At 41.4% G+C, this 17,238-nt stretch overlaps 1 long non-coding RNA gene across 1 annotated transcript in view; it reads right to left on the bottom strand.

Moving 5' to 3' along the window:
* 8030451A03Rik overlaps positions 1-17,238 on the bottom strand; it is a 163,826-nt gene that overhangs the window by 83,828 nt on the left and 62,760 nt on the right. The gene's annotated exons all lie outside the window — the stretch shown is intronic.

Here is a 17,238-nt window from a genome sequence, read left to right as displayed (position 1 = left end):
CATAGCAAGTTCCTGGCTAGTCTATAATGCACATAGTAAGATCCTATCTCAATAAACCTAGCTGAGTGACTTTGATTTGTGGGTCAAATGGCACTAGTTAAAGAAGAACAAAGCCAGAGGCAATGTGGACAGTGCTCCTCAGACCACAGCAGGAGGGACTGCACACTTATCTCTACTTCATACATGAAGACTGGGGCTCAGCTGATCGACATTCTTGCCCAGGACATACAGCTGATAAGTGTCTGAGCTTTAACTTGGATTCTGATCTTAGACCTGTGGAGATAGCTTTTCAGGTAAGGCAGTTTGCTCTGTTTGTATGAGGACCTGAGTTTGAATCCCCAAGTGCCCACATAAAGTGTTGGGCATGGCTAGAAGTACCTGCAACCCCAGTGTGATGAGGGGCAGAGATGATCTTGCTGGCCACTGACATAGGTCCAGGTTCAATGAGAACCTGATTCAAGAGAATAAGGAAGAGTATTGAGAACTGCCCATCCATTATCCTCCTCTGGCCTCTGTACATGCATGTATGTGCATGTGCGCACATGCACGTGTACACACACCCCACAAATAAACAAGATAAATAAAATACAAATAAACATGAAACCTGATCTTCATGATTCAAGTGGCAGAATTCTGAGCCACTGGGTTCTCTTAGCCTTTTACTTTGGTGTCCATAACCAATGCAATAAAAATAGCAAAGCTTATTCAACTAAGTATTTTACCAAGGACTTTGGCATTTAATATCATCTTCAATTGAAGTGGATGGGCTTCAGTGTGCAAATCGGGCTTTCTAAGCTCTCATCTAGACAGGATTAACCCACACTTATGAATCAACATGAGATAGCACAAAATTAACCCCTGTGTGAGTGACACATATTGGATGGATAAAAAAAAGCATACTTTAAAACAAGTGTTTCTAGTAATTTAAGCTTCCCCTGCATGGGGGTAGGAGAACTGTGTACCATGAAATTCAGCACACAGATTTATTGAGCTTGACAGTATAGACTTGGCTTTGGACAACCCTGGGTTCTAATCCCCAGCCTACCACTCTCCCTGTTGTATAACACTGAAAAGGCAATTTATAGTGAGGAGTTTCCGTTAATTCCTCAGCGAACTGTAGATTTAAAGCTCCGCTTCTTAGGGTTGACTGGAATAACTAAAACCAGGTCCTGAGAATTAACATGAAGTGTTCCATGCTGACTTGGCCTTTTCTCTTAGATACTTTCCTCACGGCTGTGACCTAATGCCTAACCAGAAACAAACTCAGAAAGGGTTTCTCGTGCCTCCCAGTTCTATAGATTCAGACTATCATGGCAGGGAAGGCATGTCAGCAGGAGGAAGATGTTGCTGACCACATTGTGTCTGCAGTCAGGAAGCAGAGAACACACAGAAAGTGGAGCCAGGCAAAAGATTTCAGGGTCCACCACAGTGACTCACCTTCTCCAACTGGACCCTACCTCAAGACCCAGCACCAACTGGGGACCAAGAAAGTGTTCATACACGTGAGTCCATGTGGGATAGGGCTAGTCTACATTCAAATAGCAGCACTCCTCTAATTACATTCATCATTCTGCAATCACATGTGTGCTTATGTAGCTATGTATATGTGTGTGTGTGTGTGTGTGTGTGTGTGTGTGTGTGCTTCTGTATCTGTTTCACAGTCGTGTCATTTCTGAGTCTGAAGTTCTATGAATAAGAGACCCTACCTCTTCTAATGTGACAAGTCTTCTGTGGTTCCTGGCTCAGCTAAAGTATGCTGTTAATATTTTTAAAAAGTGTTTTTACACTCTCTCTTCCCCCATTCTCACCCAATATAGTGAGCTTCCAGATAGTAAACCATTTAAGCAAAGAAAAAAAATTAGATTCTCTATTGTTCTATACTCCTCTCAGCCTCTAAGGATTATTTTCACTATTGCACCTATCACATTGTTTTGTGTCACCATTTCTATGGTAATAAACTTCTTCATAGCTAAATGGCTCACTTATCAATCCCTATAATTTCATTTTATTACATGTACTCAAGGTATGATACATGTCTGACTCCAATAAGTTTTTGTAAAATTAAAAACATTGATGCCTTAAGGGGTACCTGTCCACTAAGTTAGATCTTAGACAAAATTATTCTTCTCATGTCTCATGACTCATAAATTCTAACTGCTACCAAATCTATCCAGACCACTTCTGACGAACAGGAACCAATGGGAGGAAATGGAATTGTTTATGCTATCCTTGAAAAAAAACTCACAACTAATCAATAATTCTCTATTAAATTAAATGTGATGCTTTTAAAAAGAACTATGAGCCATATTTCCATATCTAACTAGTACCTGAAGATTTATCACTCTCAATCACTCGTACATACAACAAATACCTACAGGGTGGTTGTTCAGAGTTGTGAGATGTTCAAGATTCTACTTAAAGCTTCCTGGGTCTTTGAAGACTTAAAGATTGTAGCTGGAAAGATGGTTCAGTAGTTAATAGCAGTGGCTAATCTTCAAAAGGACCCAGGTTCAATTCCAGCACTCACACCATTGCTCACAACCATCTGTAAGTCCAGCCCTACAACATCCAATGCCCTTTTCTGACTGGTACCCTAGACATGCATGTGACACACATATATACAAGGAGGCAGAGCATCCATATACATTCAGTAAATTTTTAAAGAATGATTTTTAAAGGGGGAATATAAGAGCAATAATCTTATTTACCAAAATAAAATTTCAACTGTTTGTATTGGCTTACTTGGGGCAGCGAGTAGTAGTAAAGTCCTCAAGAGTATCTATGACAAATTCCTTTCCACTGATCTCAGCACTATTGGTGAAGGGAAACTCTGATACACAGAGGAAATGGTCAGTAAATGAAGTCCAGAATAGAATGCTTAAGGGCTGGAAAGTTTGGTACACCTGTGGACATCATCTCCCCACCACCAGGAACATCTCCAAAAACAGGAAGAGCTACTATTTCATCTGTCATTGTTCTCCACAGGAAAGAAGAGGGAAGCTAGCTATTGTTACTGCCGTCTAGCTGTAGTTAGGAATGTTCTGCATGTAGCCCTGTCACGGATTCTTTCCAACACTAAGGACAAGATGGATCTAGATTCTTTGCTTCCCTCATCGTGCCATTTTTCAGAGTTTCCTTCTAAGTGATGCACAGTGAATTCACTTTCATTTGTGTTGTGAGTTGTTCCTCTTGTCTGATGGTTTATTTGGGAACCCAAGAATCTCAGACGGTCCAGGAAATTTGGGACTCATTTGCTGCCTTCTTCTTCCTTTGCCATGTCAAGAATCCTCATTGCCTGGCTTTTGAATCTAGAATCAAGCAGTTCTATTTCCTCTATGCCCAACTCTGATGCTAGGAGTGCAGCAAGGCCTGGGAATGTCAGGATGCATTTCACACTGAAAAATAATAATAATAATAAACTATTCATCTATCATGGTACTTGATATTGCAAGAAGGTAGTATTTGTTCCACATTTCACAAAATCCTACAGTTTCTCATGCCATAATGTCTCATGGAAAGTCTATGCTTAAATTTTGCCCATGATACTGTATGTTACAATATGATATTAACTTCAGGTCATCCCGATATGAACTATCTGATAATTGTCACGATCTTTATCTCTCTGTTTGCTAGATCAGCATTATTCAAATTTGGAACTAATCTCATTTTTGTGCCAGATAGTTCTTTTTCATGAGATATCATCCTGTACACTGCAAACTTTCAGCAGAGTCCCTGACTTTTGTCCACTTGATGCTAATAGCAACTCAAAATTGTGGCAGCTAAAATATCCATAAGCATCATTAAATATCACTGAGGATCAAATTCACCCCTTGATGAGAAATGTCCTGGAAGAAAAGAGATTGTGTCTGCCCTGCCTGCAGCTGTGTTCTCAACATTTACTGGGACCTGTGTGTATAGACTGAACAAGCAAGTAAGTGAAAAAAAAAAAGAATCAGAAAAAGTATTATTGTGTCCTCTCCTGGTATCCCTCGCTGTGTGTGTGTGTGTGTGTGTGTGTGTGTGTGTGTGTGTGTATGTGTGTGCATGTGTGTGTGTGTGTTGTAATTAATAAAATGGAAACATATATAATAACATTTACAAAGCCATAAAAAATAAAATCTGGCACAAAACTAATAGGATCTTGGGTCCTAACCACACCTCTGACACCAGCTACGGTTATTACTTTTGCTCAAGTAACTTCTCTTCCTCAGGTGTCCATTTAAAATTGTAACAATGCTTATTCATAAATTTGCTATGAATATTAAATTAGTTTTGTAAAAATAAAGTCCTAAAGATAAAACCAACATATAACAAATGATAACTAAAAACAGAATATAAGAAATGATGAAGAAAAACTACTTTTCCTTGTGAAAGTCTCTTTCTTTTTTTAATTACTTTTTAAATTATTATTATTAGATATTTTCTTTATTTACATTTCAAATGTTATCCCCTTTCCTCATTTGCCCTCCAAAAACTCCCTATCCCATCCCCTCTCTCCCTGTTCACTAATCCACCCACTCCTGCTTCCCTGTCCTGGCATTTCCCTATACTAGGGCATGGAGCCTTCACAGGACCAAAGGCCTCTCCTCTCATTGATGTCCCACAAGGCCATCCTCTGCTACACATGCAGCTGGAGTTTAAGTCCCTCCATAAAGACATTATCCTTACACATTTCCTACTGCTTGGTCCAAAGACACCACACCTCCTTCCTCTTCCTCCAAGCTCATCGCCCTGGCTTCCTATGGTCAATGTATATCCTATAATGTTCATATCACCTTTTAAAATCTCCTTGATACAGTCCTGACACAGACTATTCATAATACAAAAAGATATTTATCTTGATTAATATTTATAGAAGTTTGAGCCCAAGGCTAACAATCTCATTGGTTTGGACGTATACCCAAGGTGGATAAGATGATAGAAATGTGTGACAGAGAGAGAATGCTTATATTTTAGGTAGGAAACATAGATAGAAGCCAGAGAGTCCAATTCCTTTTGAGGGCATACTCCCCAGCAACCTAAAGAAATTATATAAGACTCTATGCCTTAAAGATCCATAGCATCAACCAACACTGCCACACTGAGAACCAAGCCTTTACTTACAGACCATGGAAGCCCTTACCTGAACCAGTTCAGTCACCTTCCTGTTCTTCCTGCTTTCTGCAGGCAGGTTGGGCACCAGAGAATACAGTCAATTAGCCACGGTTATCAAAACAGTATGAGCTGGGGCACCTCAATGCCCTTCATGTCTTCCATGACAAGACAGACAGTGGGAAAAGTCTTAAAACTTAGTCAGAGTCCAACTGTGAACTATCTTTGTCACCGATTTGTAAATATAGATCAGAATGTCCCATGTTTAACTATGTTCTTATGGGTCAAATATACTGCTCAAGGGCAATTTATTATGGGATACTTATTAGAAAGATGTCAATAAGATCACAGCTTTCAAAAGAACCAAAGCATCCCCATGGCATCAAAAGCAATCATTGACTACTGACTCCAGCACTCTACACCAGGCTCTCAGCAAGTCTCGCCTGGCAATGTTTTCCACTTAAATGAGCCCCTGATGGAATCCACTTCAAAGCAAGCCCCCTTCAGTTGCTCTTAGCATGCAGCTGTCTCCCTGATTCATCCTGGCCCCTATCCCTGCCTTTCCACAGGGATTATCGAGGCTTTGCTGTCATTTCCTTATAAAGCGTTTCTACTAAGAGAAGCTTCTATCATCTGTCTCAAACGGTGAGTCATCTTTCTATCCCCACTTCGGAGCACTCCCATGTACTGTTCAACCATAAGTCAAGTCCGACCCTGGCCTAGACAGGTGATCCTGAGGATCTGGAAAGTCTTTAAACTCCTTGGATGGAGGCTGCTCTGCATGATGGTTTCTGAAAAGCTTACTGGGGGGGTCTCCCTAAGCAGATCTCCAGTCCCCAGATACCACAGCCACATCTGCCATGATTGCTGATCTCAGTGGAAACTAGAGAGAAACTGGAGAGAAAGATCAGACCTGTGGGCTGTTTTCAGAAGTTCTAAAGGAACAGAGAGTCTGGCATCATTCCACTCGCTCCTCTCAGATCCCTCTTAATGTTTACCCTGTCCACGTAGAAGCAACCAGATGTGCGAAAAGAGTTTAGAAGCAATCTATGGCAGAGTTTGTATAGCTCTTATGAAAATCTAGACTAGGTCCTTTCCCCACATAGGATGCTGAGTCAGAATAAGCACACATGGACGCAGGCCTAGGCTGTCCCACAGTGGGTGGGACATGCAGACAAAGCTCTGTGCCTCACTTTCTTATCTCTGGCTTGAGCATAATCCTCTCTTAGCTTTTCAGTTTGACAAAGTGTACTGTGGACGAATCCTTAGAGTTATCGATGAGCAGCCATGCAGATAAAGCCCGACACTTCCTGGCGTCAGGCTGCCCCTGGGATGATAAGGAAGAAATGTGTCAGACCAGATTTCATCTTCCTTTCTGGCCTAAATCACTCAACACTGCAAAGCTCCCACATCAACGGACTGACGGCAAAAACTGTCAGGCTGAGGGTGAAGGTTGCAATTCCCAGGCAAAGCTTCTGTTCTTCTCTGTCCTCCGACCCACCCCATGAAATTAGGTTAAAGGAGACGCAATAAAAGAATGTAGAAATGCCATTCCAAATTTCAAAGGAGACTAACACCATCTCTCACAGATAATCTCATTTAATCAAAACCCAAAAAATTGTAAAACCCTGCTGTGCAGAATATAGAAATAATACCTCAGAGATACTATCCTTAGATTCATTTCTATTCATGTTTTATCAAATTATTCCCAGAGTTAGTGAATTAGCACTAATGAAATGTATTCTCTTGCAACTATGAATCACTGAGCATGAAGTGAGTTTAATTAATTAACTTCAAAATATTAATAGGACTAAAGTCTTTCTAGAGACTCCATAGAGAATCTCTCTTGCCACTTCTGGTGATCACTGGCATGACCTAGCCTGTCGCCACAATGCTATATAGTTATATACCCTGGCCGTATCATATTTTTCTCTCATGTAGTCAATACCCACCATGACTTCCTCTAATGAGACACATGCAATTACATCCAGGGCAATTTTCAATTCTCAAGATCCCTCACTCTTCTACAACTACACACTATCCTTTGTCATGCAAAGACATACTCACAGGTCTCATGGGTTAGTATGCAGACATCCACCATCTTCTATTCAGGCTATTAGTCCATTTAATGACAACACATACATTTAGGGCAAGGCTTTTTCCCCTAGACAGCATCCTCCACAACTGTGCAGAAGTGCACTTGCAAAAATGGTTAGCTTTTCTCCAGTGGGCATGCTGTTAACCCTGTGACATAAATATTTTCACTCTATTGTTACAGAGATAGAAACAAAATGAGGGGGCTTGAAAGGGGCTACCCAATACTAAGACACAAAGATGACAGCAATGTAAGTCTGACTCATCTCAAACAGTGAGTGCATTACCAATTACAAGTAGAGAACCAAGGGAGTAGTTGTATATATGATAAAACAAGAATTATTTTTGGATTGGCTTACACAAAAAAAAAATAATAATAACAAGATTTTTCCCAGTGGCCACTGGAGAAGCAGCGAATGTAGGGGCTGCTCAGTCCAAGCTGAAAGCCGGGAAGCTCTGTGGAGAGTTGATGATGTTGCACTCCATGTTAACAGGACAAAGAAGTTGGGACTTTAATCGTCTAACATCAGAGGACAATAATGGCAGCCATACATACATGTGCTATAAAAAACTGGTGTATACACACATACACACACACACACACACAGAGAGAGAGAGAGAGAGAGAGAGAGAGAGAGAGACTGCTTTTTTTCTTCGTACTTTTTTCCCATGCAGACCCACCAACCTCACACATTCAGAATTGGTCTTTATCCACCCATCACTTTCTTAGCTATTACTCCTTTCTAAAGCAGCTCCCCACAGACAAATCAAAAACCCTTCACCAGTCCTATCAAAATGACAATCCAGGCAAACCATTAAAGTATACTTTTAATATATATTGAACCCACAAAATTAATAAAAAATACATTCCTTACAGATAGATGCTTCAGTGGTAATTCCCACATGGAGAGCTTCCAGTTAAACCACAGGCTGGGCAACTTTAACCAAATGGGTTGACTTATTCCCACTTTAGGGAAGAAGTCACTTATAACATAGAGGACTTCCCATGTGAAAGCTGAGATCACAGCAAAGTTATGTAATACAAACTGAAGGGGATTTGTTTGCCACAAATCATCTAGCACTAGGGTGGAAGGTGACATCTTAACCTATTTCATTGCTATAACAAATATGAGACTGGGTAACCTAGAAAGGGCACTTACTTTGACTTGTGATTCCACAGGCTGAAAAGATTAAGAACTTGTTTTTTCTTGTTAGAGCTTTGTGATTGTGATACTTCCAACAAAGTGAAAGGCAGGGGGCCAAGTAGCCCTGGGAAAGGGGAAAGGCTGACCTCTCCCAATGGCTCACCTATCACCATGTTAAAAAAACAAAGCAAAACAACAAAACAAAACAAAACAAACAAACAAACAAACACTTGAATCAATTTATGAAGTCTTAACCCCCATGTCCCAAACACCTGCCAACACTGGCACAGTACAATCAGATTTCAACATGAGTTTGAGGACAGGAGTGAAGAAAGCATCTTCAGACCATAGCAGGTGGGGAACAGGTAAGGATGCTTAGTGGGAACAGAGAACCAGCCTAGGATGCTCCCCACAGGGAAAAGAGGTGATTTAAGAGGTGATTTTTTGAGGCTAGTCCACCAAGCCCCAGGTCCTGCTGAGGGCAATTCTCTTTCTGGGTTAGGTGAAATCAGCTGACTCTGAATGGGGGAAATCATCCTACTTAGAAAACAATGAAAGAGCAGTGATCTTGATCTTGAATCTCTGCTAGTTCTGTTGCTGTTGGAGGGCAGGCAAAGGGAGTTTTAGTTTTTGAAGGCAATTCATAATATTTCTCTCAGATATTAATCTCTCAGAATAACATTGAACATCCCTGCAGGGAGGCATTCATTTTTTCTTGCCTTTGGTAAATTCCATGAGTGTGTGTGTGTGTGTGTGTGTGTGTGTGTGTGTGTGTTGTATATGTGTAGTAAACAATAGAGGTAATTCATGAAATCTGTGTAAAAAGAGTGATTACGAGTGATTACTACGAATTTGCCAAGCAGCAGATCTTTGTAGCCTCTCTGAAAAGAAAATATGTATATTTCATTTTCTTGTTATTTATTAATCTTTCATATTTAAATATGCACATTACTAGAATGTGGGACCAAGATTATGTTTTCCAAATACAAATAAGGAAAAAAGAAAAGGAAAAACGGGAAACATTTGAAATGTAAATTTAAAAATCTAATTAAAAAAAAAGACCCTATGAACATCTTGACTTCAGATTTCTACTTGAGAGAATTGTAAGATAATAAATTTATGTTGTCATCTAAAAAGAGAGAGAGAGAGAGACAGAGACAGAGATAAAGAAAGAAAAAAGAAAGAGTGCTTGACTGTCTCTTGTGAGGCTATGCCAGTGCCTGGCAAATTTAGAAGTGGATACTCACAGTCAGCTCTTCAATGGAACACAGTGCCCCCATGTAGGAGCTAGAGAAAGCACCCAAGGAGCTGAATCGGTCTGCAAACCTATAGGAGGAACAGCAATATGAACTAACCAGTAACCCCAGAGCTTGTGTCTCTAGCTGCATATGTAGCAGAAGATGGCCTCGTCGGCCATCATTGGGAGGAGAAGCCCTTGGTCTTGCAAAGATTATATGCCCCATTACAAGGGAATGTCAGGGCCAGGAAGCAGGAGTGAATGAATTGGGGAGCAGGGTGGGGGGAGTGTATATGGGACTTTTGGGATAGCATTTGAAATGTAAATGAAGAAAATATCTAATTAAAAAATTGTTTAAAAAAAAAAAAAGAGTGCTTGACAGAGGGAACATGTTTTTCTTTAAGATGAGTTACCTTCTAAATATTCAAGCTGAATGGAACCCAAGACTGACTTGCCAAACTTATGTCTTTACCATAGTTGTTATCATGAAGCCAGCCAATGGGTGTGCCAGTCATTTTTGTGGAAACATGAATGGACTTCCTGTGGTTTGGGCATGTACAGTAGGAAAATGCTACCTGCCTTCAAGGTGCTGTCACAGAATGGCTGAGAAAACGGACAAGGAAATCAGTGATAATATTCAGCATTGTAAGCATCAACAAAAGAATTTAAACAATGGTTTTGTCATTTATCTCCAAAATATATATATATGCTACTCTAAACATGAATGATATACAAAATTATTAACAAATTATTAATAAATATCAAGACATTGGCCATAAACAGATGCTAGTTATAAACATCCCTGCCAATAAACAGACATCAAGACCCAGTGCCTGTCAGGTGTCTGTGGTTTAGTAGAGCAAGGAGCCAAAGGAGAGACTACACGCATAATGTGCTAACAAAGAAAAATGGTAGTGTAAATGAGTGTAGAGGAGGAGTCCTCCTATCTGGGTGCAAGAGCTCTGGAAACAGTCTCAGAAGAAAGAAACACTACAAAATAAAACTTAAAATATAATTTATCATAAAGGTAAAACATTGTTCCACCTAGCAAATTGGATGGACAAAAGTGCTCAGGCTTCTAAATTATTTCTTTAAATTTTAACTTAAAATATTTGAGCTTCTAATGTCCTTAGCAAGTGCCCATTTGATACCAAGGCATAGAAAGCTAGTTGGTGCAAAGGACATTCCCAAAGTCACACAGTCAATAAAACACCCCTGGAACTAGAACTCAATACCAAGCCAAGTTCTTTTCATGCTGTTCAACCCCACAACTGACATCTTGGTTACTTGTGTACCTGACCTAACCTTTTCTTTCAGCCAAGCACCCATCTGTCTTGCTTCCCATTCAGGAACATCTTTGAGTTTTGAATTTTTGATGATTGGTTGGTAGTTTCCTTTGTTGTGTGGGAGAGTGAAAAGAGGTGAAATAGAGAAGCCAATGAAGATGATGTGTAGATAAGATGGGGAAAGTTTATATTAAGCGATGATTTTAATTGAATAACTGACAGTCTGCATTGGATCTAAGCTTTATCCAATTGTTTGAGAAGACTTCTGGCCACTGAAGAGTTGCATGAGACTTTGAGGTGAGTTTTGGCATGCTAAATCACCATACTCAGACTCCATAACCGTTCATCATAATCCACTTGAGTCTAGAATGTGGACAGGGCTAGGGGCAGCAGAGGGGAACTTTACCAGAGTTGGAAGCCAGAGATCCTCACAGGAGGTGATCACTTGATTTCCTCAAGTAAACTAGTCCTGGCCAATATTCTACTCACTGTCTAGTCCATCTGGAAAAAAATGTAATAGACCATTAAGAAAATGAGAGGGATCTCACCTGAGGCAATCCTCCATACTCCCTTTGGCCTCCAACCACAGGCTCCACCAGCAACTCATGAATGAGAAGAGCAAGCAAGAACAAAGTCAGTCCTTGGCAGGTATTGATGTGCAGAGGTGGTGTTTACAAGCCTTCTCTCTACCCTCTCACATGGAAAAGAAATTCTCACAGTACTGAAAAGGATATACCCATGCAAGATCAGATGCCAAAAGGTATCCTTGCCAAATCAGAAGATTAGTGGCTATTAATTTCCATAAGTGTCCTCTGCCTTAATGACTGGTAGATTTTGGAGGCTCGGTTCTGACTAAAATGACGATGGGCTGCAGCCATAGTGGCCTATGGCTAGTCATTTCTCCTTGCTAAGTCCCCTTTCTTCATGTGTACAACGAATGTGTTTGACATTATAATACAGTTCCCCCTTATGTTCTGTAGCTAGAACAAAAGACTAATTATAAAACATAGTATGTCAAATATTCATGTATCCCTCCATCACATCATATATTCAACAACTACTTTCTGAGCTTCTGTAATGTCCAAGTCTGTTTACTAGACACAGGGAGAAAGCCCTGGTCACAGACCCAGAGGAAGCTGAGGGTCTGAGGGGAATAGTGGACATACACATGTAGAACTACAGCATGTGAAAGTGGTGCCTATGCTGACAGAACTGAGCTATGTGTGTGGAAGCATTTTTGTTGTTATGTATATTTTGTCTGTTTCAGAGCAGTTAGTTATCATTTCTTGACATAAACCTACACATATCTAGGAGGAAAGAATCTTAATCGAGAAAATGCCTCCATGAGATGGGTCTATAGACAAATCTTTGAGATATTCTCTTAATTATTGATGTGGGAAGACCCATACCACTGGAGGCAGTGCTACTCCTGTGTGCTGGGTGCAAAAAAAAGCAGGTTACTGCCTTTGGATCCTGCCTTTGGATCCTTTCACTGGGCTACCTTGTCTGGCCTCAGTGGGAGAGGATGCCCCTAGTCCTGCAGTGACTTGATGTGCCAGGGTGGGTTGATATGAGAGGGAGAGGGGAATCCCCCTTCTCAGAGGAGAAGGGGAGGGGGATGGAGGGAGGGGCTGTGTGGGTGGTACACTGAGAGGAGAGGGGAAGCTGCAATAGGGAGGTAAAATGAATAAAGAAAGAAATGAAAGGTAGAATAAGAAAGCAGGCTACTAGGCACTGATGAAGACTAAGAGCCTTGCCTGGTTATGGAAGATGGCCAGTTCACTCTCTTTATGCCCCATTATTAGGGGCTTCACTAGCATCACTCTCACAGATTCTAGGGAGTTTCCACTGCAGTAGGTTTCAACATCACCACCCAAATGCCCCCAAATTCCAGTCATCTTTCCCAATACTCTCCCTCCATCCCTCCTATCCACCTCACCCTCAGCCTGATCCTTCCTGTTCCCATCATGGCCTATTCCCAGTCTACCTGCAAAATCAATTCCATTTCTTTTTCCCAGGGAGATCCATGTGTCTCCCCTTGAGCTATTCTTGTTGTTTAGCCTGCCTGGGTCTGAGAATTGTGGTATGATTATCTTTTATTTAAAAGCTAATGTCCACTTATGCATGAATACATACCATATTTTCCTTTTTGAGTTAGGGTTACCTCACTCAGGATAATATTTTCTAGTTCCATTCACTTGCCTATAAATTTCATGATGTCATTGTTTTTAACAGCGTACCACATTCTCTTTATCCATTCTTGGGTTGAGGGAAATATCAGAGGGGTATCAGCCAGCAACTGATGGGGGCAGATGCAGAAACCCACAGCCAAACACTAGACAGAGCCAGAGGAACCCAGCAGAAGACAGAGAGGAAGGATTGTAAGAACCAGAGGGGTAAAAAAGGATGCCATGAGAAAAGAATCAACTAAACAGGATTCATAGGTACTCACAGGAACTGAAGGAACAAACACAGACCCCGTACAAGTCTGAGCTAGGTTCTCTGCATATGCCTTATGGTTGAGTAGCTTGGTGTTCTTGTGGAACTCCCAAGAGTGAGAGTTGAGGGTGGTTTTGACTTGTTTGTCTGCACTCGGGACCCCTTTCCTCCTTCTAGGTTGCTTGTCAAGTCTTGACATGAGGGTTTGTACCTAGGCTTACTGTAATTTATTGGGCCGTGTTTGGTGGATAGCCCTAGGAGGCCTGCCTGTTCTTTTATATGAAGGAAAATAGAGGAGTGGATCGAGGAGAGATAGGAGGTGGGGGAGGGGCTGGGAGGAGTAGAAGGAGGGGTAACTGTGATTGGGGATTAATAAACGAGGGAAGAATAAAAGAGAATTAAAAGGCAGGCTGAGCAAGCCATGGAAAGTAAACCAGTAGTGTTCACCCATGGCCTCTGCTTCAAGTCCTACCTCTAAGCTTCTACCTTGAATTTCTGCCTTGACTTTCCTCAGTGATAAGAGTGTGACCTGACAATTGTAAAACGAAATCAACCCTTTATTCCATTTAGCCATTGTGTTTTATTAAATGAATTGGGAAGTAACTAAGATAGATAACGTCTTATTGCATAGCCCAAACCGGCCTGGAACTTGCTATGTAGATGAGCTTCTAACTCACAAAGGCTGGCATGCTTCTGCCTCCTGAGTGCTAGGGTCAAAGGAATGAGATACCACACCTGGAGTGGAAGCATTTTTAATTAAATAAATATATAGGGAAATTTCCAAGTGAAGCTGGATCAGAATCAGATGGCAAATGGTGGTGAGAGGTGGAAATAAAGGGATTAAGTTAATTTCAGCACAAGTAAAGGCTTATGTCTTGAGGAGCACGTGATCTACACAGACCTACCTGCACAGAATGGAAGCTCTGAAAGGAATTCAGTGGCCATTAGATGACCATGAGGAACTCCTGCATAGCAAATAGAAGTGTTAGTTGCCCAAGGGAATAAACAACCTGTGGCAAGGGAGAAAATCCTCACTATTTATTCATCTTATAGGAATTAATATCCATGGTATATAAAAATATTTTTTTAAAAATCCAAAAGAGCAAATTCATTCAGCATATGGGCAAAAGAGCTAAATGGACAGTTCCCAAAAGATTAAATAACTAGCAATAAATACATGGGAACTGCTTAGGCTACTTCTCGATCAGGGAAACAAACATCCAAACTGCTAGAAGGATCCATCTGACCCCAGTCAGAAAAGCTGTCCTGAAGAAAACAAAGTCCAACCAACAGTTATTGGCAAGGGTGTCTTTTGCTGCTAATGGGAATGTGAATTCAATTCACCCAATAACTATGAAAATCTCTGTGGAGGAAGTTCAATAGGTTGAAACTAGGGCTATGGCAGTTAGCCTGAAATATCGGAGTCAGTTTACTGTGGAGATTCTGGAGTAGCCACATTGATCATGGCACCACTCACAATCCATCTACCTGTCATCTGCAGACGAGAGGAGGAGGAGGAGGAGGAAGAGAAGGCACTAGATACACCCAGAGAAGTTTTATTCAGCCATAAAGAAAAATACAGCTACGCCATTTGCAGAAAAATAAACAGAACTGGAGATCACCTTGCTAAGTCAAATAAGCTAAACTCATGCAGGAAGACAAGCACTGCACGTTTCTCTTACATATGCAAATTAGGAGCGAGAAACAAGCAAATGGAGCAGGACAGTCAGGGGTATGGAGGGCAAGGGTAGGCAAGGCATTAGAAGACTGATTATCACAGTATTATGTGCACTATGGAAACAGCACAACAAATGCAATCACTCAGTATTATTACTCTATGTAAAGTATAAAGAGTCCAGGGGGACAGAACAGTGTCTAGTCTGAGCAGTCCTCCTCACTGTAAGGCTGAAGTATAGCTAGAATTATGATGTTTCTCAGCACTTTGGGAGAAAACTTTTTTTGTTAGTGAAAGGGTCTCTTGTTTGTTCTTGGAGGTTTTGGTTGGTTGGTTCTGTTTGTTTGTCTTCTAGAGAAGGTTTCAGTCTAGGCTGGCCCAGACTCATGCTGACTCCCAGGCTTGAACCTCTCAAATGCCATGATCACGACAGGATGAGCCTCCATAACCTGCTGAACATTCATTTTACAAGTAGATTGCAGTACAGCAGAGGCTGAACCTCCAGCCAAGGGGATAGCATGGGCTAGGCCGAGGCTCCTCACATATATGTAGCAGATGTGCAGCTTGGTCTTCACGTGGCCCCCCACCTCCTCACAACTGGAGCAGGGGCTGTCTCTGAATCTGTTTCTTGTCTGTGGATCCCACTCCTCTAGCTGGGCCACCTTGTCTGGCCTCCGTGGGAGAAAATTCACCTGCAGAGAGATTTGCTATGTCAGGGTGGGGTGACACCTAGGGCCTGGCCCCCTTCCCAGGTAAAAGGGATGGGGGAAATGGGGGAAAGAGCTGTAGGGCAGGCACTGGGAGGAGAGGGAGGCTGGATACTGGGATGTGGAGTGAATAAATAAATTAATGGAAAAAAAGATAGATCTCAGGTGTCATGTGACACATTTCTGTGACCACTGATGGTTATAGTCTTATGTGTCAGGATCACCATCCTCAGGGCCTCCCATCTGACTTCGCTTTCCAGTAATAGGTTAAGCAGTTTGTGGTAGCTGTGAATTCATGATTGACTATAGAACACTAAGAATTGTTGGGGACCAGGGATGTCAAGTCTGGAACATTCTTAGAAGCCCTATTAATCACACGGCTTTTAGCAGACTCTCTCAGCTTACCTTGTTCAGACATAAGAAAATGGTTACAAATAAATTGATTATATATTTATTGTATATAAACATAGCTCATAGGACACATGGAGTAAAGACATGTCTAACACTTTCTCTGCTAACTGAGAAGAGGTAGCCTGGGTCTGCTTAGGAAAGCCTAGAGGCGTGGAAGCATTCACTACTGGTGGAAAGACAGGCTTGTGCCACTGAAATATGTTTTGGCTAACACGCAGAATGAAAAAATTCCCAAAGCAACCAACATCTGAATCAGCCCAAATGGTTTAAAAGTTCAAATGAGTCGTTTTACGACATGACTATTTATGGCTGTTCCTGATGTCTGAGCGGTGTGTGTGTGTGTGTGTGTGGGGGGGGGGGGGATAGGGAACACTTAAGCAGGCAGTCTTCGAGTCCTGGAATCGGTGCCACCCTAGGGATAGCCTAATTTTGTCTTGCTTTATTCTCCCAGGGAGATTGAAACTAAATGTTATGAGAAAGGCTGAAGGATGGTATCAATCAGTAAGTGGATGGTTGAAATTTCCGATAATAGTTGTTAATTAAAACATCAGAAGTCTCTTCTAAATTACAGAACAAAGAGATGCATTTTCCACAGTCCAGCAAAGCAGCTGTGTCTGTTGTCATGGGTGACAGTTTCCTACTTAAGCATCACTCACTGTTTCTGGTCACCAATGTGTCATGGAGCCATGAATTCTAAGTGCTTCCCAGGCACAATTCCTTGATGGCATTAAACTGCTTCTCTAAATTGCAGGGTATAAGCACTGTCCCAAACAAGCCCAGAAGTACCGTGAGCTGAGCTTGGCCCCAGGTGCCTTGGGGATACTTTAACATGCTAAATGAGGACTTCAACCTAAATAGTGTTACCTTTTGAAATATATTAGTGCTTCTCTAAGAAAAAAAAAAAAAAGTCTTCACTCAGCACCTAGGTACACTGAGAGCTCAGGAGTACACCCTGAGCTAAGTACTACACCCTACTTAGTAGACCCTACTAAGTAGAAAGCACTTAGTATGTGGCATAAACAATGTCAAAAAGTGACTCCTGAGGGGACATTGGGATCTGGATAAAGATTCCTCCAGGCAGCTGGGCACCGCTGGGTCCTGCTTCAGAAAAGCTCACTTTTCTAAGCTCCCAGTATGGTTCCCACCTGCTGAG

Source organism: Mus musculus, chromosome 4 (genome assembly GCF_000001635.26).
Source record: "Mus musculus strain C57BL/6J chromosome 4, GRCm38.p6 C57BL/6J".
Classification (NCBI taxonomy): Eukaryota; Metazoa; Chordata; class Mammalia; order Rodentia; family Muridae; genus Mus; species Mus musculus.
This window is presented reverse-complemented; position numbering and strand designations above follow the sequence as displayed.